The 23,385-nt window shown below is 42.8% G+C and overlaps 1 long non-coding RNA gene across 2 annotated transcripts; it reads right to left on the bottom strand.

The window, feature by feature from the left end:
* Positions 1–7,567: 7,567 nt before the first annotated feature.
* Positions 7,568–22,896, bottom strand: LOC141583190 (uncharacterized). 2 transcript variants are annotated; one of them, XR_012515898.1, is made up of 3 exons: positions 22,876–22,896; positions 9,678–9,767; positions 7,568–8,050 (listed from the first exon to the last, which is right to left on the bottom strand). It is a non-coding gene; the product is annotated as an uncharacterized LOC141583190 (long non-coding RNA). The 2 variants fall into 2 exon arrangements; XR_012515899.1 differs by lacking the exon at positions 22,876–22,896 and adding an exon at positions 21,162–21,222 and having other exon boundaries at positions 9,678–9,763.
* Positions 22,897–23,385: the final 489 nt, after the last annotated feature.

The following is a 23,385-nucleotide window of genomic DNA, read 5'->3' as shown; positions in this document are numbered from 1 at the left end:
CCCATGTGTTACCCTTCAAAATCAAGCAGAATTACCTTTCTAAAGGGCAGATCCAAATTATTATTATTATTATTATTATTATTATTTTTTGAGATGGAGTTTCGCTCTTGTTACCCAGGCTGGAGTGCAATGGTGCGATCTCGGCTCACCGCAACCTCCACCTCCTGAGTTCAGGCAATTCTCCTGCCTCAGCCTCCTGAGTAGCTGGAATTACAGACACGTGCCACCATGCCCAGCTAATTTTTTGTATTTTTAGTAGAGACGGGGTTTCACCATGTTGACCAGGATGGTCTCGATCTCTTGACCTCATGATCCACCCGCCTTGGCCTCCCAAAGTGCTGGGATTACAGGCTTGAGCCACCGCGCCCAGCCCAGATCCAAATTATTTTAACAGGGACCTGCTATTGAAATACCCTTGAGGCCAGGCGCGGTGGCTCATGCCTGTAATCCCAGCACTTTGGGAGTCTGAGGTGGGTGGATCACCTGAGGTCAGGAATTCGAGACCAGCCTGACCAATATGGTGAAACCCCATCTTAAAAAAAAAAAAAAAGAAAAGAAAGAAATACCCTTGAGCTTGGCTATAATGAATACATTTTAAACAATCCTGACAACTCCATTTTGCCCAACCTGAGCTATGTTTGCCCACCCTGAGTTATGTATGGCATTCCGTTTCAAAGCTTGCGGTCTGAGACACCTGACATCTTTGTAACCAATTTTCAGAGAAACAGGGCCCACCAGTCTTGTACATACTGTATCTGCAACTGTGTAACTGTTACCCCACACTGCTACCCCACATCCTGAGTAAAAAACCAATTTTAAGTAGAACTTTTTGTTAGGCAACCTCCACCCCCCATCCCCGCTTCCCTTAACCCACTCCTCCTCCTGCTTCTGTAATAATCTGCTTACAACCTCCGACCCTAAACTGGCACAAAAATGTGGATTGCCCATTGTTCTTGGTTGAGAGGTTAGAGCTCTAGCTGACTCTCAGATGCCAGCATAAAGGTGGACTCTCAACAAACTCAGTGCATGGTGTTTCTGTTTAAACTCACTTGGGTGTAACACTATGAGACCATTTAATGACTGCCACTGCTTTGGTAGGATCTAAAGCCTTCCTCCACTTGGTCACAAAAGTCTATGTGGGGGCCAGGAGCCACTGTGCCCGGCTCATTATTACTGTTTTGAGACAGAGTCTTGCTCTGTTACCAGGCAGGAATGCAGTGGCACAATCTTGGCTCACTGCAACCTCTCCCTCCCAGGTTTAAGCCATTTTCCTGCCTCAGCCTCCAGAGTGGCTGGAATTACAGGAGCTCGCCACCATGCTCAGCCAAGTTTTTGTATTTTTAGTAGAGACAGGGTTTCAGCATGTTTGTCAGGCTGGTCTTGGACTCCTGACCTCAAGTGATCCACCTGACTCAGCCTCCCAAAGTGCTAGGATTACAGGCGTGAGCTACTGTGCCCTGTCAAGGATTAATTTTTATTTTTTAATTTTTATTTTTTTGAGATAGAGTTTCACTCTTGCTGCCCAGGTTGGAGTGCAGTGGTGTGATCTCGACTCACTGCAACCTTCACCTCCCAGGTTCAAGTGACTCTCCTGCCTCAGCGTCCTGAGTAGCTGGGATTACAAGCATGTGCCATCATGCCCAGCTGATTTTTTCTGTTTTTAGTAGAAATGGATGTTTCACCATGTTGGCCAGGGTGGTCTCCAACACCTGACCTCTGGTGATCTGCCCACCTTGGACTCCCAAAGAGTTAAGATTACGGGCATGAGCCACTGAGCCCGGCCTAATGCTTAGTTATAACTATGTCTGTCCAGAGTTCTTGTTAACACTGTGAGGACAGCTTCACCCCACCCTCAGGCTCCATACGCAGGAAGAGTGCGTTTCCAGAATGAGCTGGAATTGACAAGGTTTGCGTCCTGCCCCAAAAGAAAGAAGCTGATACTTGTTTTCTGTAGTGCTGTAATGGATGACCACAAACCAGGTGGCTTCAGACAACAGAAATGTATTTTTGCACAGTGCTGGAGGCCAGAGTCGGGGTGTGGGCAGGGCCACCGCATTCCCTCTAAAGGCTCCAGGGAGGATCCTGCCTGCCTCCTCCAGCTTCTGGTGGTGGCCGGCAGACTTTGGTGTGGCCTGGCTTCACTACAGCTTCTGCTTCCATCACTGCATTGCTTTCTTCCCTGTCTCTGTATCTGTATCTCTGTCCAAATTTTCCTCTCCTTATGAGAATGTGAATCATTAGCTTTAGGGGCTGTCTCGAGAATTGCTTGAACCTGGGGAGTGGAGATTGCTGTGAGCCAAGATGGCGTCACTGCACTCCAGTCTCGGTGAGGGAGCTAGACCATCTCAAAAAAAAAAAAAAAAAAAAAAAAAAAAAAAAAAAAGGCAGGGCATTGTGGCTTCTGCATGTAATCCCAGCACTTTGGGAGGCTGAGGTGGACGGATCTCCTGAGGTTAGGAGTTCGAGACCAGCCTGACCAACATGGAGAAACACTATCTCTACTAAAAACACAAAAAAAAATTTAGCCAGGTGTGGTGGTGAGTCGCTGTAATCACAGCCATTCAGGAGGCTGGGCCCTAGAATTACTTGACCCTGGGAGGCAGAGGTTGCAGTGAACCAAGATTGTGCGGTTGCACTCCAGCCTAGACAAGAGGGAAACTCCATCTCAAAAAAAAAAAAAAAATTTAAGAGCTGCCTTAATCCAATGTGACCCGCCTTAGTCCAATGGAACCTCATCTTAACTAATCTTTTTTTTTTTTTTTTTGAGACAGGGTCTAGCTCTGTCACTCAGGCTGTAGTACAGTGGCACCATCTTGGCTCACTGCCACCTCTGCTTCCCAGGCTCAAGTGATCCTCTTACCTCAGCCTCTCAAGCAACTGGGACTACAGGTGTGAACCACCACAGCTGGCTAATTTTTTTGTTTGTTTGTTTGTAGAGAGGAGTTTCTCTATGTTGCCCAGAGGAGTCTCAAACTCCTGGCCTCAAGTGATCCACCTACCTTGGCCTCCCAAAGTGCTGGAATTACAGGTGTGAGTCCCTGTACTGAGCCCTAACTCATTATGTGTGTAGTGACCCTATTTCCAAATCACGTCACATCCCCAGGTACAGCAGATGGAGGGGGCTTTTGGACTTCAACAGATACTTTGAGGGAAGGAAATTCTACCCCATAACAAAGCTCAAATAAGAAATTGTCAACCTAAATAATAAACAGGGAGAAGCTCTCTAAAACAGAAGAATATGTATTTGGACATAGGCTTTGCGGTGGGAAAGGAGTGCTATAGTAAATAAAGTGTGCATATTGAGGGAGGGAATGGAAGACAGAGATTTTGAAAGAAGAATTGAGGAGGATGACATAATTGTTTTGAGATAATTATCCTTGGCTACAAAGATCAATAGCAATGGTAGGCTTGGTATGGTGTGGCTCACTCCTGAAATCTCAGCACTTTGGGAGGCTGAGGTGGTTGGATCACCTGCACCCAGGAGTTCAAGACCAGACTGACCAACATAGTGAAACCCTGTCTTTACTAACGTCACAAAAATTAGCCGAAGCAGGAGAATCAATTAGGAGGTGGAGGTTGCAGTGAGCCTAGATCTCACCACTCCAGCCTAAGCAACAGAGCAAGACTCCATCTCACACACACACACACAAAAGTGGGTTTTGAATCTCCTCCTGGACATGGCTTTTCCTTCAAAAGAAATCTAGGCCAGGTGCGGTGGCTCAAACCTGTAATCTCAGCAGTTTGGGAGGCTGAGGAGGGTGGATCATGAGGTCAAGAGGTCGAGACCATCCTGGCCAACATGGAGATACCTCTTCTCTACAAAAAATACAAAAATTTACTGGGTGTGGTGGTGTGTGCCTGTAGTCCCAGCTACTCAGGAGGCTGAGGCAGGAGGATCACTTGAACCCAGGGGGTGGAGGTTGCAGTGAGCCAAGATCAATCACGCCACTGCACTCCACCCTGGCAACAGAGCAAGATTCCATCTCAATGAAAAAAAAAAAAAAAAGAAAAATAAATCTAGAGATACTAGTTAGTTATTGCTGTATCACAAATTGCCCCTACACTTGGTGGGCCATTTATGTGAATTGTTGAAACAATTAACATTTATTATCTTACGGTTTTTGGTGGTTCAGGATCTGGGGGCAGCTTTGTTTGTTCAACATAGGGTCACTCATGAATAATTATTCATGTTCAGGCCTCTATTTGTGTGTGTGTGTGTGTGTGTGTGTGTGTGTGTGTGTGTGTGTGTGTGTGTTTTAAAAACAGGCTCTCAGACTCAAAGGTTGAATACAGTGGAGTGATCACAACTCACGGCAGCCTCAACCTCCCGGGCCCTAGCGATTCTCTGGCCTCAGCCTCCTGAGTAACTGGCACCAGAGTCCCCTGCCACCATGCCCAGCTAATTTTGGTTGCTTGGTTGTTTTTGTAGAGACAAGGTCTCCCTATATTGCACAAGCTGATCTTGAACTTCTAGGCATTTGAGTCTCTCTTTAGACCCCCTACAATGAAACACCTGTCATCCAGAACTCAATTAACAAATCTCTTCTCGGCTGGGTGCGGGGGCTCCTATCTGTAACCCCAGCACTTTGGGAGGCTGAGGTGAGCATATCACGACGTCAGGAGTTCAAGACCAGCCTGGTCAAGATGGTGAAACCCCATCTCTACTTAAAATACAAAAACAATAGCAGGATGGGTGGCAGGTGCCTGAATCCCAGCTAGTTGGGAGGCTGAGGCAGAAAATCACTTGATCCCAGAAGGCAGAGGTTGCAGCAGGCTGAGATGGCGTCACTGCACTCCAGCCTGGCCAACAGAGCGAGACTCCATCTCAAAAAAATAAAAAATAAAAAATAAAAACTTCCCAGTGATGCTTCTCTTATGTATTTATTATTTTGAGTTTTATTTTTTTATTTTATTATTTTTTTCCAGGAGCACATGCACTTTATTGAACCACTGTAGTAAAGTGTGTGAGGGTAAAGGGTTGATACAGGATGGGCTGGGGACAGGGCGAGTGATGGAATCTGGATACCAGGGAGACAGACAGGTCACGAGCAGAGCCCCTGGCCCGGGTCATTCCTCTGGGTCTACCGATAGGCTTGCAGAATCAGGATTGGGATGATGATCATCAGAATGGTCATGATGATGCCCAAAATCAGGGCCCAGATGTTCAGGCACTTGGCGGTGGAGGTGTAGGCCTGGTCCCCGGTCAGGTCGCCAACCATCTTCCTGTCCCCTTCATGGAGTAGGCGAATGCTAGGAAGCCCCAGGCAGCAGGAGTTCACGAAGAGGGTGTCGAACAGTGACCAGACGACATGGTCAGGCATGGAAGTCTCGCTTCAGATTTGGATCACAGTGGATGTCGGGGGTGCAGGGTTGTGGGGCACCCCCAGCGCAGCCACCTCATGCTCCTCCTTCAGCATCTCATAGTTTGGGGGATGGTGGGTGCCGACAGGAGCGAAGAAGGTTTGGACAGTGTGGTTCGTGGTGTCCGGGAAGACCGGCCGTGGTGGGGTTGCTGGGATGCTTCTCCGAGTTTTATTTCTTGAGACAGGGTCTTGCCCTTTCACCCAAACTGGAGTACAGTGGTGAGATCTCAGTTCACCGCAACCTCTGTCTCCTGGGTTCAAGCAATTCTCCTGCCTCAGACTCCTGTGTAGCTGAGATTACAGGTGCCTGCCACCACACCCGGCCAATTTTTGTAGTTTGGTTTAGTAGAGACAGGGTTTTGCCATGTTGGCCAGACTGATCTCAAACTCCTGACCTCAGGTGATCCACCTGCCTTGGCCTCCCAAAGTACTGAGATGACAGTTGTGAGCCACTTCGCACAACCAACACTTGTGTAATTTCAATCACTCCGTCTCTCCCGAGGTTTCCTAACCCATCCCCCTGTGATAGTTTCTTGTTTGTTTCCTTCTTTCCTGTCTATTCGGGACATGCTCTGTACATTATTGCTAGAAGGAGATGACCGAGTGAGTGGTACTTTAACCAATCCAGCTGCATGCTTTTGGGTGTTTGTTTTCCTTGGATTCTTCAGTTGGCTTTGCCCCTGTGGCATGCCTGGGCCTGATGGGGCCCTGCACTTCCTCTGAGCACTTGCTTTCATCAAGTCCAGGCACGGTAGCTCACACCTGCAGGACCAGCACCCTGGAGACTGTGGCAGAAGGCTCACTTCAGCCCAGGAGTTTGAGACCAGACTGGGCAACATAGCAAGACCCCATCTCCACAGAAAACAGAAAAGAAGGAAGGAAGAAAGGAGAAAAGGAAGGAAGGAAGGGAAGGGGGGGAGGAGAGAAAGAAGGAAGAAAAAATTTTTTTGAGATGGAGTCTTGCTTTGTCACTCAGGCTGGAGTGCAGTGTGACATGATCTCTGCTCACCACAACCTCCACCTCCTGGAATCAAGTGATTCTCCTGCCTCAGCCTCCAGACTAGCTGGGATTACAGGTGCCCGCCACCACACCCAGCTAATTTTTTGTATTTTTAGTAGAGATTGGTTTTCACCATGTTGGTCAGGCTGTTCTTGAACTCCTGACCTTGTGATCTGCCTGCCTCGGCCTCCCAAAGTGCTGGGATTACAGGCACGAGCCACCACACCTGGAAGGATTGGGGTCTTTTGAAGGTCAAGCTATGGATCCTCATTTACATTTTACCTTGCAAGGATTATCCCAGCAGGGTTCACTGGCACATACCTGTAATCCCAGAATGCTCCAAGTCTGACGTGGGCAGGTCACCTGAGGTTGGAAGTTTGAGACCAGCCTGGACAACATGGTGAAACCCCCTCTCCACTAAAAATACAAAAAATTAGCTGGGTGTGGTGGTGGGCACCTGTAATCCCAGGTAGTCTGGAGGCTGAGGCAGGAGAATCACTTGATTCCAGGAGGTGGAGGTTGTGGTGAAACTCCCTCTCCACTAAAAATACAAAACTTACCCCGCTGTTGTGGTGCACATCTGTAATCGAAGCTCCTTGGGAGGCTGAGGCAGAAGAATTACTTGAACCTAGGAAGACTCCATAAGAAAGAGAGGGAGGGAGGCAGAGAGTGAGAAAGAGAGAGAGAGAGAGAGAGAGAGAGAGAGAGAGAGAGAGAGAGAGAGAGAGAGAGGGAGGGGGAGAGAGAGTGTGAGAGAGAGAGAGAGAGAGAGAGAAGGGGAATGAAAGAAGTGAAAAAGAGGGCAGCGCACCATGGCTCACATCGAAAACCCCCACATTTTGGGAGACTTAGGTGGAAGAATAACTAGAGCCCAGGAGTTTGAGACCAGCCCTAGCAACACAGCCAGTTCCCGTGTGTACTAAAATGTAAAAACAATTCAAAAGTTCGCCAGGAATCGTGACATCAGGCGCCTGTAGTCCTAGTTTTTTTGGAGCCCGAGGTGGGAGGATTGCCTGAGGTCGGAAAGTGGAGGCTGCCACGGACCTTGGCCAGACCAATGCACTGCAGCCTGTTGCGTGGGCTGGTCTCGAACTCCTTGGCTCTAGCAAAGTACCCGCCTCACCTCTGAACTTGCACCCACCATATTCATCTCTCCCGGAGGTGTCGTTTAACTTTGTAAGTTGAATGCACACATTGACAACCATTCTGTGGGATAGCTACGTTTTTGTTTTAGAGTCAGATATTTCTCTTTACATCCTGTACTCCCATCCACTCTGGAATGTCCAAAGGCAGATTTTAGAAGAAATGTGTTTCTAACTGGCAGAATCTAAACATAGTTGCAACTTCCTAAAAGGACCAACAAACAGCAGATCAGTTTGTAAGAAGCGGGTCTTCTGTGTTTTAAATGCATTCTTACCGCTAACACTTATATGCCAGTATAGGGCTGGAAATCACTGTTTCTACATTTTACAAAGAAAGGGTTTCTGAACTGGTGAAATACAAATCAGTTTAACTCTGTAAGTTGAATGCACACGTTGACAACTATTCTGCTGGATAGCTCTGTTTTGGTTTTAAAACCAGATATTTCTCTTTACATCCTGTACTCCCATCCACTCTGGAATGTCCAAAGGCAGCTTTTCGAAGAAAGTCTTTGGAACTGGCTGAATCTAAACATAGTTGCAACTTCCTAAAAGGAATCAACACACAGCGGATCAGTTTGTAAGAAGCGGGTCTTCTGTGTTTTAAACGCATTCTTACTGTTAACTGTTATATGCCACCATAGGGCTGGAAATGACTGTTTCTACATTCTCCAAAGAAAGGGTTTCTGAACTGCTGAAATACAAATCAGTTTAACTCTGTAAGTTGAATGAACACATTGACAACCATTCTGCTAGATGTCTCCATTTTTGTTTTAGAGCCAGATATTATTCACAACAGCCTGTACCCCCATCCACTCTGGAATGTCCAAAGCAGCCTTTAGAAAAAACGAGTTTCTAACACGCTGAATCTAAACATAGATGCAACTTCCTAAAAGGAACCAACGCACAGCAGATCAGTTTATAGGAAGCGGGTCTTCTGTGTTTTAAATGCATTCTTACTGCTAACTCTTATAGGCCACTATAGGGCTGGAAATGATTGTTTCTACATTCTACAAAGAAATGGTTTCTGAACGGCTGCAAACACATATCAGTTTAACTCTGTAAGTTGAATGCACACATTAACAACCATTCTGCTAGATGGCTCCGTTTTTGTTTTAGAGCCAGATATTTTTCACAACAGCCTGTACTCCCATCCACTCTGGAATGTCCAAACGCAGCCTTTAGAAGAAACGTGTTTCTTTCTTTCTTTCTTTCTTTCTTTTTTTTTTTTTTTTTTTTTGAGATGGAGTTTCGCTCTTGTTACCCAGGCTGGAGTGCAACAGCGCGATCTAGGCTCACCATAACCTCCGTCTCCTGAGTTCAGGCAATTCTCCTGTCTCAGCCTCCTGAGTAGCTGGGATTACAGGCATGCGCCACCATGCCCAGCTATTTTTCTTTTTTTTTGTATTTTTAGTAGAGAAAGGGTTTCACCACGTTGACCAAGATGGTCTGGATCTCTTGACTTCGTGATCCGCCCGCCTCGGCCTCCCAAAATGCTGGGATTACAGGCTTGAGCCACCGTGCCAAGCCAGAAGGAACGTGTTTCTAACTTGCTGAATCTAAACATAGATGCCACTTCCTAAAAGGAATCAACACAGAGCCGGTCAGTTTGTAAGAAGCCGGTCTTCTGTGTTTTAAACGCATTCTTACTCCTAACTCTTATAAACCACTATAGGGCTATAATTGACTGTTTCTACATTCTGCAAATAAAGGGTTTCTGAACTGCTACAAACACACATCAGTTCAAATCTGTAAGTTGAATGCACACATCGAAAACCATTCTGCTAGATAACTCCGTTTTTGTTTTAGAGACAGATATTTCTCCTTACAGCCTGTACTCCCATCCACTCTGGAATGTCCGAACGCAGCTTTTAGAAGAAACGTGTTACTAACTCACTGAATCTAAATAGAGATGCAACTTCCTAAAGGGAACCAACGCACAGCAGATCAGTTTATGGGAAGTGGGTCTTCTGTGTTTTAAACGCATTCTTACTGCTAACTCTGATATGCCACTATAGGGCTGGAAATGACTGTTTCTACATTCTAAAAAGAAAGGGTTTCTGAACCGCTGCAAACACACATCAGTTTAACTCCGTAAGTTGAAAGCAGACATTGACAACCATTCTGCTAGATAGCTCTGTTATTGTTTTAGAGCCAGATATTTCTCATTACAACCTGTACTCTCATCCACTCTGTAATGTCCAAACGCAGCTCTTAGAAGAAAAGTGTTTCTAACTCGCTGAATCCAAACATGGTTGCAACTTCCTAAAAGGAACCAAAACACAGCGGATCAGTTTGTAAGAAACGGGTCTTCTGTGTTTTATATGCATTCTTACTGCTAACTGTTATATGCAAGCATAGGGTTCGAAATGACTGTTTCAAAATTCTACAAAGAAAGGGTTTCTGAGCTGGTGAAATACAAATCAGTTTAACTCTGTAAGCTGAATGCACACATTGACAATCATTCTGCTGGATAGCTTTGTTTTTGTTTTATAGCCAGATATTTTTGTTTACATAATGTACACCCATCCACTCTGGAACGTCCAAAGGCACCTTTTAGGAGAAACGTGTTTCTAACTGGCTGAATCTCAACATAGTTGCAATTTCTTACAAGGAACCAACACAAACCAGATCAGTTTGTACGAATCGGGTCTTCTGTGTTTTAAACACATTCTTACTGTTAACTCTTATATGCCACTATAGGGCTGGAAATGACTGTTTCTGCATTCTCCAAAGAAAGGATTTCTGAACTGCTGAAATACAAATCAGTTTAACTCTGTAAGTTGAATGCACACATCGACAACCATTCTGCTGGAAAGCCCAGTTATTGTTTTAGGGCCAGATATTTCTCTTTACATCCTGTACTCCCACCCACTCGGGAATGTCCAAACGCAGCTTGTAGAGGAAAAGTGTTTCTAACTTGCTGAATCTAAACATAGATGCAACTTCCTAAAAGGAACCAACACACAGCAGATCAGTTTGTCAGAAGCTGGTCTGCTGTGTTTTAAATGCATTCTTAGTGCTAACTCTTATATGCCACTATAGGGCTGGAAATGACTGTTTCTACATTCTCCAAAGAAAGGGTTTCTGAACTGCTGGAAACAAACATCAGTTTAAATCTGTAAGTTTAATGCACACATCGAAAAGCATTCTGCTGGATAACTCCGTTTTTGTTTTAGAGTCTGATATTTCTCTTTACATCCTGTACTCCCATCCACTCTGGAATATCCAAACCTAGATTTAGAAGAAATGTGTTTCTAACTGGCAGAATCTAAACATAGTTGCAACTTCCTAAAAGGAACCAACACACAGTGGATCAGTTTGTAAGTAGGGGATCTTCTGTGTTTTTAACGCATTCTTACTGCTAACTCTTATATGCCAGTATAGGGCTGGAAATTACTGTTTCTACATTCTCCAAAAAAAGGGTTTTTTTTTTTTTTTTTAAAAAAAGGGTTTTGAACTGCTTAAAAACAAATCAGTTTAACTCTGTAAGTTAAATGCACAGGTTGACAACCATTCTGTTGGATAGCTGCGTTTTTGTTTTAGAGCCAGATATTTCTCTTTACATCCTGGACCCCCATCCTCTCTGGAATGTCCAAAGGCAGGTTTTAGAAGAAATGTGTTTCTAACTCGCTGAATCTAAACATAGTTGCAACTTCGTAAAGGCACCAACACACAGCAGATCAGTTTGTAAGAAGCGGGTCTTCTGTATTTTAAATGCATCCTTACTGCAAACTCTGATACGTCACTATAGAGCTGGAAATGACTGTTTCTGCATTCTCCAAAGAAATGGTTTCTGAACTGTTGAAATACAAATCAGTTTAACACTGTAAGTTGAATGCAGACATTGACAACCATTCTGCTGGATAGCCCATTATTGTTTTAGGGCCAGATATTTCTCTTTACATCCTGTACTCCCATCCACTCGGGAATGTCCAAACGCAGCTTGTAGAAGAAACGTGTTTCTAAATCGCAGAATCTAAACATAGATGCAACTTTCTAAAATGAACCAACACACAGCAGATCAGTCTGTCAGAAGCTGGTCTGCTGTGTTTTAAACGCATTCTTAGTGCTAACTCTTATATGCCACTATAGGGCTGGAAATGTCTGTTTCTAAATTCTCCAAAGAAAGGGTTTCTGAACTGCTGGAAACAAACATCAGTTTAAATCTGTAAGTTTAATGCACACAATGAAAAGCATTCTGCTGGATACCTCCGTTTTTGTTTTAGAGTCTGATATTTCTCTTTACATCCTGTACTCCCATCCACTCTGGAATGTCCAAACCTAGCTTTTAGAAGAAATGTGTTTCTAACTGGCAGAATCTAAACATAGTTGCAACTTCCTAAAAGGAACCAAAACAGCGGATCAGTTTGTAAGTAGGGGGTCTTCTGTGTTTTAAACGCATTCTTACTGCTAACTCTTATATGCCAGTATAGGGCTGGAAATGACTGTTTCTACATTCTTAAAAGAAAGGGTTTCTGAACTGGTGAAATACCAATCAGTTTTACTCTGTAAGTTGTATGCACACATTGACAACCATTCTGTTGGATAGCTGCATTTTTGTTTTAGAGCCAGATATTTCTCTTTACATCCTGTACTCCCATCCACTCTGGAATGTCCAAAGGCAACTTTTAGAAGAAATGTGTTTCTAACTCGCTGAATCTAAACAAAGTTGCAACTTCTTAAAGGAACCAACACACAGCAGATCAGTTTGTAAGAACCGGGTCTTCTCTATTTTAAACGCATTCTTACTGCTAACTCTGATATTCCACTATAGGGCTGGAAATGACTGTTTCTACATTCTCCAAAGAAATGGTTTCTGAACTGCTGCAAACAAACATCAGTTTAACTCTGGAAGTTGAATGCACACATTGACAACCATTCTGCTAGATAGCTCCGTTTTGGTTTTAGAGCCAGATATTTCTCATTACAGCCTGTATTCCCATCCACTCTGGAATGTCCAAACGCAACCTTTAGAAGAAACGTGTTTCCAACTCGCTGAATCTAAACATAGATGCAACTTCCTAAAAGGAACCAACACAAAGCAGATCAGTTTTTAAGTAGCGGGTCTTCTGTGTTATAAAAGCATTCTTACTGCTAACTCTCATGTACCACTCTAGGGCTATAATTGACTGTTTCTACATTCTCCAAATAACGGGTTTCTGAACTACTGCAAACACACATCAGTTCAAATTTGTAAGTTTAATGCACACATCAACAACCATTCTGCTAGATAGCTCCGTGTTAGTCTTAGAGCCAGATATTTCTCATTACAGCCGATATTCCCATCCACTCAGGAATGTCCAAACGCAGCTTGTAGAAGAAATGTGTTTCTAACTCGCTGAATCTAAACATAGATGCAACTTTCTAAAAGGAACCAACACACAGCAGATCAGTTTGTCAGAAGCTGGTCTGCTGTGTTTTAAACGCATTCTTAGTGCTAACTTTTATATGCCACTATAGGGCTGGAAATGACTGTTTCTACATTCTCCAAAGAAAGGGTTTCTGAACTGCTGCAAACACACATCAGTTCAAATTTGTAAGTTTAATGCACACATGGACAATCATTCTGTTAGATAGCTCCTTTGTTTATTTTAGGGCCAGATATTTATCAATACAGCCTATACTCCCATCCACTCTGGAATGTCCAAATGCAGCTTTTAGAAGAAATGCGTTTATAGCTCGTTGAATCTAAACATAGTTGCAACTTCCTAAAAGGAACCAACACACAGCAGATCGGTTTGTAAGAAGCGGGTCTTCTGTGTTTTAAAGGCATTCTTACTGTTAACTCTAATATGCCACTATAGGGCTGGAAATGACAGTTTCTACATCCTCCAAAGAAAGAGTTTCTGAACTGCTGAAATACAAATCAGTTTAACTCTGTAAGTTGAATGCACACGTAGACAAACATTCTGTTGGATAGCTCTGTTTTTGTTTTAGAGCCAGATATTTCTCTTTACATCCTGTACTCCCATCCACTCTGGAATGTCCAAAGGCAGCTTTTAGAAGAAATGTGTTTCTAACTCGCTGAATCTAAACATAGTTGCAACTTCGTAAAGGAACCAACACACAGCAGATCAGTTTGTAAGAAGCGGGTCTTGTGTGTTTTAAACGCGTTCTTTTTTATTTATTTATTTATTTATTTTTACATAATATACATCATTGTATTTAATTTTAGAAAATACCATTATCCAGATTTGACAAATGAAGATTCTAAGGCTTTCCAGGATTGGATTATTTTTCCAAAGGGATAGTCTCAGGACTTACCCAGGTGATTTTAGTTTTTTTTTTTTTTAATTGCATTTTAGGTTTTGGGGTACATGTGATGAACATGCAAGATTGTTGCATTGGTACACACATGGCAGTGTGGTTTGCTGCCTTCCGTTCCCTCACCTGTATCTGTCATTTCTCCCCATGCTATCTCTTCCAACTTCCCCTCCCCTCTGCCCCTCCCCCATTTTCCCCCAACGGACCCCAGTGTGTAGTGCTCCCCTGCCTGTGTCCATGTTTTCTCATTGGTCAACACCCGCCAATGAGTGAGAATATACGGTGTTTGATTTTCTGCTCTTGTGTCAGTTTGCTGAGAATGATGGTTTCCAGGTTCATCCATGTCCCTACAAAGGACACGAACGCATCGTTTTTGATGGCTGTGTAATATTCCATGGTGTATATGTAGCACATTTTCCCTATCCAGTCTATCATCATTGGGCATTTGGGTTGGTTCCAGGTCTTTGCTATTGTAAACAGTGCTGCAGTGAACATTCGTGTGCACATGTCCTTGTAGTAGAATGATTTATAATCCTTTGGATATATACCCAGTAATGGGATTGCTGGGTCAAATGGGATTTCTATTTTTAGGTCATTGAGGAATCGCCACACTGTCTTCCACAATGGTTGAATTAATTTACATTCCCACCAATGTAAAAGTGTAAAAGTGTTCCTATTTCTCCACATCCTCTCCAGCATCTGTTGTTTCCCTATTTTTTAATGATCGCCATTCTAACTGGTGTGAGATGGTATCTCAATGTGGTTTTGATTTGCATTTCTCTGATGACCAGTGATGATGAGCATTTTTTCCTATGTTTGTTGGCCTCCTGTATGTCTTCTTTTGTAAAGTATCTGTTCATATCCTTCGCCCATTTTTGAATGGGCTTGTTTGTTTTTTTCTTGTAGATCTGCTTTAGTTCTTTGTAAATTCTGGTTATCAGCCCCTTGTCAGATGGGTAGGCTGCAAAAATTTTTTCCCATTCTGTTGGTTGCTGATTCACTCTACTGACTGTTATTTTTGCCGTGCAGAAGCTGTGGAGGTTGATTAGGCCCCATTTGTCTATTTTGGCTTTTGTTGTCATTGCTTTTGGCGTTTTGGTCATGAAGTCCTTGCCTACACCTATGTCCTGAATGGTTTTGCCTAGATTTTCTCCTAAGGTTTTTATGGTATTAGGTCTGATGTTTAAGTCTTTAATCCATCTGGAGTTAATTTTGGTGTAAGGTGTCAGGAAGGGGTCCTGTTTCTGCTTTCTGCACGTGGCTAGCCAGTTTTCCCAGCACCATTTATTAAACAGGGAGTCCTTTCCCCATTGCTTCTTTTTGTCAGGTATTTCCAAGATGAGATGGTTGTGGGTATGTTGTATTTCCTCTGAGGCCTCTGTTCTGTTCCATTGGTCTATATCTCTGTTTTGGCACCAGTACCATGCTGTTTTGATTACTGTAGCCTTGTAGTATAGTTTGAAATCCGGTAGTTTGATGCCTCCTGCTTTGTTCTTTTTGCTTAGAATTGACTTGGCTATCTGGGCTCTCTTTTGGTTCCATATGAAGTTTAAGGTGTTTTTTTCCAGTTCTGTGAAGAAGGTCATTGGTAGCTTGATGGGAATAGCGTTGAATCTGTAAATTACTTTAGGCAGTATGGCCATTTTCACGATGTTGATTCTTCCTAACCATGAACCTGGAATGTTTCTCCATCTGTTTGTATCCTCTCTTATTTCGTTGAGCAATGGCTTGTAGTTCTCCTTGAAGAGGTCCTTTACGTTCCTTGTTAGTTGTATTCCTAGGTAATTTATTCTCTTTGTAGCAATTGTGAATGGCAGTTCGTTCTTGATTTGACTCTCTTGAAGTCTATTACTGGTGTATAGGAATGCTTGTGATTTTTGCACGTTGATTTTGTATCCTGAGACTTTGCTGAAGTTGTTTATCAGTTTCAGGAGATGTTAGGCTGAGATGATGGGGTCTTCCAGATATACAATCATGTCATCTGCAAAAAGAGACAATTTGATTTCCTCCTTTCCAATTTGGATACCCTTTATTTATTTATCTTGCCTGATTGCTCTGGTTAGAACTTCCAGTACTACATTGAATAGGAGTGGTGAGAGAGGGCATCCTTGTCTAGTGCCAGATTTCAAAGGGAATGCTTCCAGTTTTTGCCCATTCAGTATGATATTGGCTGTTGGTTTGTCGTAAATAGCTTTTATTGTTTTGAGATACGTTCCGTCAATACCCAGTTTATTGAGGGTTTTTAGCATAAAGGGTTGTTGAATTTTGTCAAAAGCCTTCTCTGCATCAATCGACATAATCATGTGGTTTTTGTCTTTGGTTCTTTTTATGTGGTGAATTGCGTTTATGGACTTGCCTATGTTGAACCAGCCTTGCATCCCCGGGATGAATCCTACTTGATCATGGTGGATGAGCTTTTTGATATGCTGTTGCAATCGGTTTGCCAGTATTTTATTGAAGATTTTTGCATCTATGTTCATCATGGATATTGGCCTGAAATTTTCTTTTCTTGTTGAGTCTCTGCCGGGTTTTGGTATCAGGATGATGTTTGTCTCGTAAAATGATTTGGGAAGGATTCCCTCTTTTTGGATTGTCTGGAATAGTTTCAGAAGGAATGGTATCAGCTCCTCTTTGTATGTCTGGTAGGATTCAGCTGTGAACCCATCTGGACCTGGGCTTTTTTTGGGTGGTAGGCTCTTTACTGCTGCCTCGACTTCAGATCATGTTATTGGTCTATTCAGGGTTTCAGCTTCTTCCGGGTTTGGGCTTGGGAGGTTGCAGGTGTCCAGGAATTTATCCATTTCTTCCAGGTTTACTAGTTTATGTGCATAGAGTTGTTTGTAATAATCTCTGATGATGGTTTGGATTTCTGTGGAATCTGTGGTGATATCACCTTTATCGTTTTTTATTGCATCAATTAGGTTATTCTCTCTTTTCTTTTTTATTAATCTGGCTAGTGGTCTGTCTATTTTGTTGATCTTTTCAAAAAACCAGCTCCTGGATATATTGATTTTTTGAAGAGTTTTTTGTGTCTCTATTTCCTTCAGTTCTGCTCTGATCTTAGTTATTTCCTGTCTTCTTCTAGGTTTTGAGTTTTTTTGATCTTGCTCCTCTAGCTCTTTCAATTTTGATGATATGGTGTCAATTTTCGATCTCTCCTTTCTACTCATGTGTGCACTCATTGCTATATATTTTCCTCTAGAGACTGCTTTAAATGTGTCCCATATATTCTGGTATGTTGTGTCTTCGTTCTCATTGGTTTCGAAGAACATCTTTATTTCTGCCTTCATTTCATTGTTTATCCAGTCAACATTCAAGAGCAAGTTGTTCAGTTTCCATGAAGCTTTGCGGTTCTGAGTTAGTTTCTGCATTCTGAGTTCTAACTCGATTGCACTGTGGTCTGAGAGACTGTTTGTTATGATTTATGTTCTTTTGCATTTGCTAAGGAACGATTTATTGCCAATTATGTGGTCATTTTTAGAGTAGGTGTGATGTGGTGCTGAGAAGAATTTATATTCTGTGGATTTGGGGTGGAGAGTTCTGTAAATGTCTATTAGGTTTGCTTGTTCCAGGTCTATATTCAGGTCCTGGATATCCTTGTTGATTTTCTGTGTGGTTGATCTTTCTAATATTGACAGTGGGGTGTTAAAGTCTCCCACTATTATTGTGTGGGAGTCTAAGTCTCTTTGTAAGTCATTAAGAACTTGCCTTATGTATCCGGGTGCTCCTGTATTGGGTGCGTATATATTTAGGATCGTTAGCTCTTCTTGTTGCAGTGATCCTTTTACCATTATGTAATGTCCTTCTTTGTCTCTTTTGATATTTGTTGCTTTAAAGTCTATTTTATCAGAAATGAATATTGCAACTCCTGCCTTTTTTTGCTCTCCATTTGCTTGGTAGATCTTCCTCCATCCCTTTATTTTGAGCCTTTGTGTATCCTTGCATGTAAGATGGGTTTCCTGGATACAGCACACTGATGGGTTTTGGCTTTTTATCCGATTTACCAGTCTGTGTCTTTTGATTGGGGCATTTAGTCCATTGACATTTAGGGATATTATTGTTACGTGTGAATTTGATACTGTCATTTTGATGCTACCTGGCTGTTTTGTTGGTTAGTTGATGCAGATTCTTGATTGTGTTGATGCTCTTTTACCATTTGGTGTGTTTTTGGAGTGGCTGGTACTGGTTGTTCCTTTATATGTGTAGAGCCTCTTTCAGGAGTTCTTGTAGGGCAGGTTTGGTGGTGATGAAATCTCTGAGTACTTGCTTGTTCACAAAGGATTTTATTTTTCTTTCACTTATGAAGCTTAATTTGGCTGGATTGGAGATTCTGGGTTGAAAGTTCTTTTCTTTAAGGATGTTGAATATTGGCCCCCAATCTCTTCTGGCTTGTAGGGTTTCTGCTGAGAGATCTGCTGTGAGTCTAATGGGCTTCCCTTTGTGGGTAACCCGACCTTTCTCTCTGGCTGCCCTTAGCATTTTCTCTTTCATTTCAACCCTAGTGAATCTGACGATTCTGTGCCTTGGGGTTGCTCTTCTTGAGGAATATCTTTGTGGTGTTCTCTGTATTTCCTGGATTGGAATATTGGTCTGCCTTGCTAGGTTGGGGAAGTTTTCCTTGATAATATCCTGAAGAGTATTTTCCAGCTTAGATTCATTCTCTTCATCACATTCAGGTACACCTATCAGACGTAGATTAGGTCTTTTCACATAGTCCCACATTTCTTGAAGATTTTGTTCATTCCTTTTTGTGCTTTTTTCTCTGCTCTTGTCTTCTCTTTTTATTTCATTGAGTTGATCTTCGACCTCTGATATCCTTTCTTCTGCTTGGTCAATTCGGCTGTTGAAGCTTGTGCATGCTACACGAAGTTCCCGTGTTGTGTTTTTCAGCTCCATCAATTCACTTATACTCCTCTCTATGCTGTCCATTCTCGTCAGCATTTCATCCAATCTTTTTTCCAGTTTCCTATTTTCTTTGCGTTCAGTTAGAACATGTTCTTTTAGCTCACTGTAGTTTCTTACTACCCACCTTCTGAAGTCTGATTCTGTCATCTCACCACCCTCCTTCTCCATCCGGTCTGGTTCCCTTGCTGGTGAGGAGTTGTGATCCCTTTTAGGAGGAGAGGTGTTCTGGTTTCGTGAGTTTTCATCCTTTTTGCGCTTGTTTCTTCCCATGTATATGGGTTTATCCACCTGTTGTCTGTCTCTGTCCCAGGGAGTTGGAGCTTTATGTGTTTCCGTTGCACTACTGCCTTTTCTGATTTTTCTTTCAGGTCTGACCCAGCCAGCTAGCAGCACACCTTGCCACTGCCTGCCCACTGGGACTTTGCCAAGTTGCTGTGAGCTCCCCCCAGCCGCCCTGAGCTCTTCCCTGTAGTCCTTTTTATATGGGCATAGTTAGAACTGTCTGGGCAATGGTGGCCCCACCTCTGTTATGGCAGACTCTCTCTGTTGTGGCAAGTTGCCTCGGCAACAGCGGGTTGCCTCGGCAACGGCAGCCTGCCTCCGTATAGGTGGAGAGTCTCAGTAATGGCGGAAGCCCCTCCCCCACCGAGCCGGACTGTCCTGGTTCAGCTGTGCTTGGTTTGAAGGGCTCAACCCAGAGGGTTTAAAATTACTGTTTTTGTTGTTATTGGGGGTGGAGGGGTGAGACCAACTGAGCCAGATCACCTGGATCCCTGACTCAGAGTCTTTTCTTTTAAGTTGAACGACCCTGCGTTCTGGTCGCTTGTTGAAAAGGCGCCGGGATCTCCCGTGCTGCGACTCACTTTGCCGGCTCAAACTGCGGTGCTGGCTCCTGGCGAATTTTTTGCCTAGGAATCTCCTGACCTGGCTGGCTGTTTGAGATGAATGGGCAACTCTGCCATCTCAGGGCTCTGCTCACCAGCTAAGAGGGCTCCCAGACCAGTGGGTTTTCTACGGAGAACCGCAGCAACAGGGAGTGGTCACAGCAGCCACACGGGCGAAATCAGCCTAGCGGAGGCCAAAACAGCAGCACCGGCTGGAACTGTGACGCTGAGGACCCCTCTGCCTGGGTATCTCCTGGTCTGTGGGCAATAAAAGTTCACCTGGAAATGCGGCGTCCACTCACCCTCTGCACTTTCACTGGGAGCTGACGTCCTGAGCTGTTCTTAGGCGGCCATCTTCTCAGCATTCCCGTTTTAAATGCATTCTTAACGTTAACTCTGATGTGCGAGTACACGGCAGGAAATGACTGTTCCTACATTCTCCAAAGAAAGGGTTTCTGAACTGCTGAAATACAAATCAGTTTCACTCTGGAAGTTGAATGCACACATTGACAACGATTCTGCTAGGTAGTTCTGTTTTTGTTTTAGAGCCAGATACTTCTCACTACAGCCTGTACTCCCATCCAGTCTGGAATGTCCAAATGCAGCTTTTAGAAGAAACGTGTTTCTAACTCGCCAAATCTAAATACAGATGCAACTACCAAAAGGAACCAACGCATAGTAGATCAGTTTGTAAGAACCGGGTCTGGTGTGTTTTAAACGCATTATTACTGCTAACTCTGATATGCCACTATAGGGCTGGAAATGACTGTTTCTACATTCTCCAAAGAAATGGTTTCTGAACTACTGCAAACACCCATCCGTTTAACTCTGTAAGTTGAATGCACATATTGATAACCATTCTGCTAGATAGCTCCGTTTTTGTTTTAGAGCAAGGTACTTCTCTTTACAGCCTGTACTCCCATCCACTCTGGAATGTCCAAACAAACCCTTTAGAAGAAACGTGTTTCTAACTCGCAGAATCTAAACATAGATGCAACTTCCTAAAAGGAACCAGCACAAAGCAGATAAGTTTTTAAGAAGCGGGTCTTCGGTGGTTTAAGCGCATTCTTACTGCTAACTCTTACATACCACTCTAGGGCTATAAATGACTGTGTCTACATTCTCCAAATAACGGGTTTCTGAACTGCTGCAAACACACATAAGTTCAAATTTGTAAGCTTAATGCACACATAGGACAACTATTCTGCTAGATAGCTCCGTTTTGGTTTTAGAGCCATATATTTCTCATTACAGTTGGTATTCCCATCCACTCAGGAATGTACAAACGCAGCTTGTAGAAGACACGTGTTTCTAACTCGCTGAATGTAAACATAGATGCAACTTTCTAAAAGGAACCAACGCACAGCAGATCAGTTTGTCCTAAGCAGGTCTGCTGTGTTTTAAACGCAATCTTAGTGCTAAATCTTAAATGCCACTAAAAGGCTGGAAATGATAGTTTCTACATTCTCCAAAGAAAGGGTTTCTGAACTCCTGAAATACAAATCAGTTTAACTCTGTAAGTTGAATGCATACAATGACAACCATTCTGCTAGATATCTCCTTTTTTGTTTTAAAGCCATATTTTTCACATTACAGCTAGAACTTTCTTTCACTCTGGAATGTCCAAACGCAGCTTTTGGAAGAAACGTGTTTCTAACTAGGTGAATCTAAACATAGATGCAACTTTCTAAAAGGAAACAACAAACAGCAGATCAGTTTGTAAGAAGCGGGTCTTCTTTGTTTTAAAGGCTTTCTTACTACTAACTCTTATATGCTATTATAGGGCTGGAAATGACTGTTTCTACATTCTCCAAAGAAAGGGTTTCTGAACAGCTTGAAACACGCATCAGATTAACTCTGTAGGTTGAATGCACACATTGACAACCATTCTGCTATATAGCTCCGTTTTAGTTTTAGAGCCAGATATTTCACATTGCAACCTGAACTCCCTTTCACTCTGGAATGTCCAAACGCAGGTTTTGGAAGAAACGTGTTTCTACCTCGCTGAATCTAAACACAGTTGGAACTTCCTAAAAGGAACCAGCACACATCACATCAGTTTTTAAGAAGCGGGTCTTCTGTGTTTTGAAGGCATTCTTACTGCTTACTCTTATATGCCACTATAGGGCTGGGAATGACTGTTTCTACATTCTCCAAAGAAAGGGTTCTGAACTGCTGCAAACACACATCAGTTTAACTCTGTACGTTGAATGCAAAAATTGACCAGCATTCTGCTAGATATTTCCATTTTTCTTTTAGAGCCAGATATTTCACATTAGAGCCAGAACTCCCTTTCATTCTGGAATAACCAAATGCAGCTTTTGGAAGAAAAGTGTTTCTAACTCGCTGAATCTAAACATAGTTGCAACTTCCTAAAAGGAAGCAACACACAGCAGATCAGTTTGAAAGAAGAGGGTCTTCTGTGTTTTAAAGGCATTCTTACTGCTCTCTCTTATATGCCACTATAGGGCTGGAAACGACTGTTTCTACTTTTTCCAAAGAAAGGGTTTCCGAACTGCTGCAAACACACATCAGTTTAACACTTTACGTTGAATATACACATTGTCCAACACTGTGATAGATATCTCCTTTTTTGTTTTAAAGCCATATTTTTCACATTACAGCCTGAACTTTCTTTCACTCTGGTCCAAACGCAACTTTTGGAAGAAACGTGTTTCTACCTCACTGAATCTAAACATAGTTGCAACTTCCTAACAGGAAACAACACACAGCAGATCAGTTTGTAAGAAGCGGGTCTTCTGTGTTTTAAAGGCTTTCTTATTTCTAAGTCTTATATGCAATTATAGGGCTGGAAATGACTGTTCCTACATTCTCCAAAGAAAGTGTTTCTGAACTGCTGCAAACACACATTAGTTTAGCTCTGTAGGTTGTATGCACACATTGACAACCATTCTGCTATATAACTCCGTTTTTGTTTTAGAGCCAGATATTTCACATTGCAACCTGAACTCCCTTTCACTCTGGAATGTCCAAGCGTAGCTTTTGGAAGAAATGTGTTTCTAATTCGCTGAATCTAAACACAGATGCAATTTCCTAAAAGGAACCAACACACATCACATCAGTTTGTAGGAAGCGGGTCTTCTGTGTTTTAAAGGCATTCTTACTGCTAACTCTTATATGCCACTATAGCGTTGGAAATAACTGTTTCTACATTCTCCAATTAAAGGGTTTCCGAACTGCTGCAAACACACATCAGTTTAACTCTGTAAACTGAATACACTCATTGACAAACATTCTGCTAGATAGCTCCATTTTTGCTTTAGAGCTAGATATTTCACATTGCAGCCTGATCTCACTTTCACTCTGGAATGTCCAAACGCAGCTTTTGGAAGAAACGTGTATCTAACTCGCTGAATCTAAACATAGTTGCAACTTCTTAAAAGGAAACAACACATGGTAGTTCAGTTTGTAAGAAGCGGGTCTTCTGTGTTTTCAATGCATTCTTACTGCTAACTCTTACATGCCACTATAGGGCTGGAAATGACAGTTTCTACATTCTGCAAAGAAAGGGTTTCTGAACTGCTGCAAACACACATCATTTTAACACTTTAAGTTGAATATACACATTGACAACCATTCTGCTAGATATATCCTTTTTTGTTTTAGAGCCAGATATTTCACAGTACACCCTGAACTACATTTCACTCTGGAATGTCCAAACGCAGCTTTTGGAGGAAACCTGTTTATAACTCGCTGAAACTAAATATAGATGCAACTTCCAAAAAGGAACCAACACACAGGAGATCAGTTTGTAAGAAGCGGGTCTTCTGTGTTTTCAAAGCATTCTTACTGCAAACTCTTATATG

Source organism: Saimiri boliviensis (assembly GCF_048565385.1).
Source record: "Saimiri boliviensis isolate mSaiBol1 chromosome 19 unlocalized genomic scaffold, mSaiBol1.pri SUPER_19_unloc_1, whole genome shotgun sequence".
Taxonomy (NCBI): domain Eukaryota; kingdom Metazoa; phylum Chordata; class Mammalia; order Primates; family Cebidae; genus Saimiri; species Saimiri boliviensis.
This window is presented reverse-complemented; position numbering and strand designations above follow the sequence as displayed.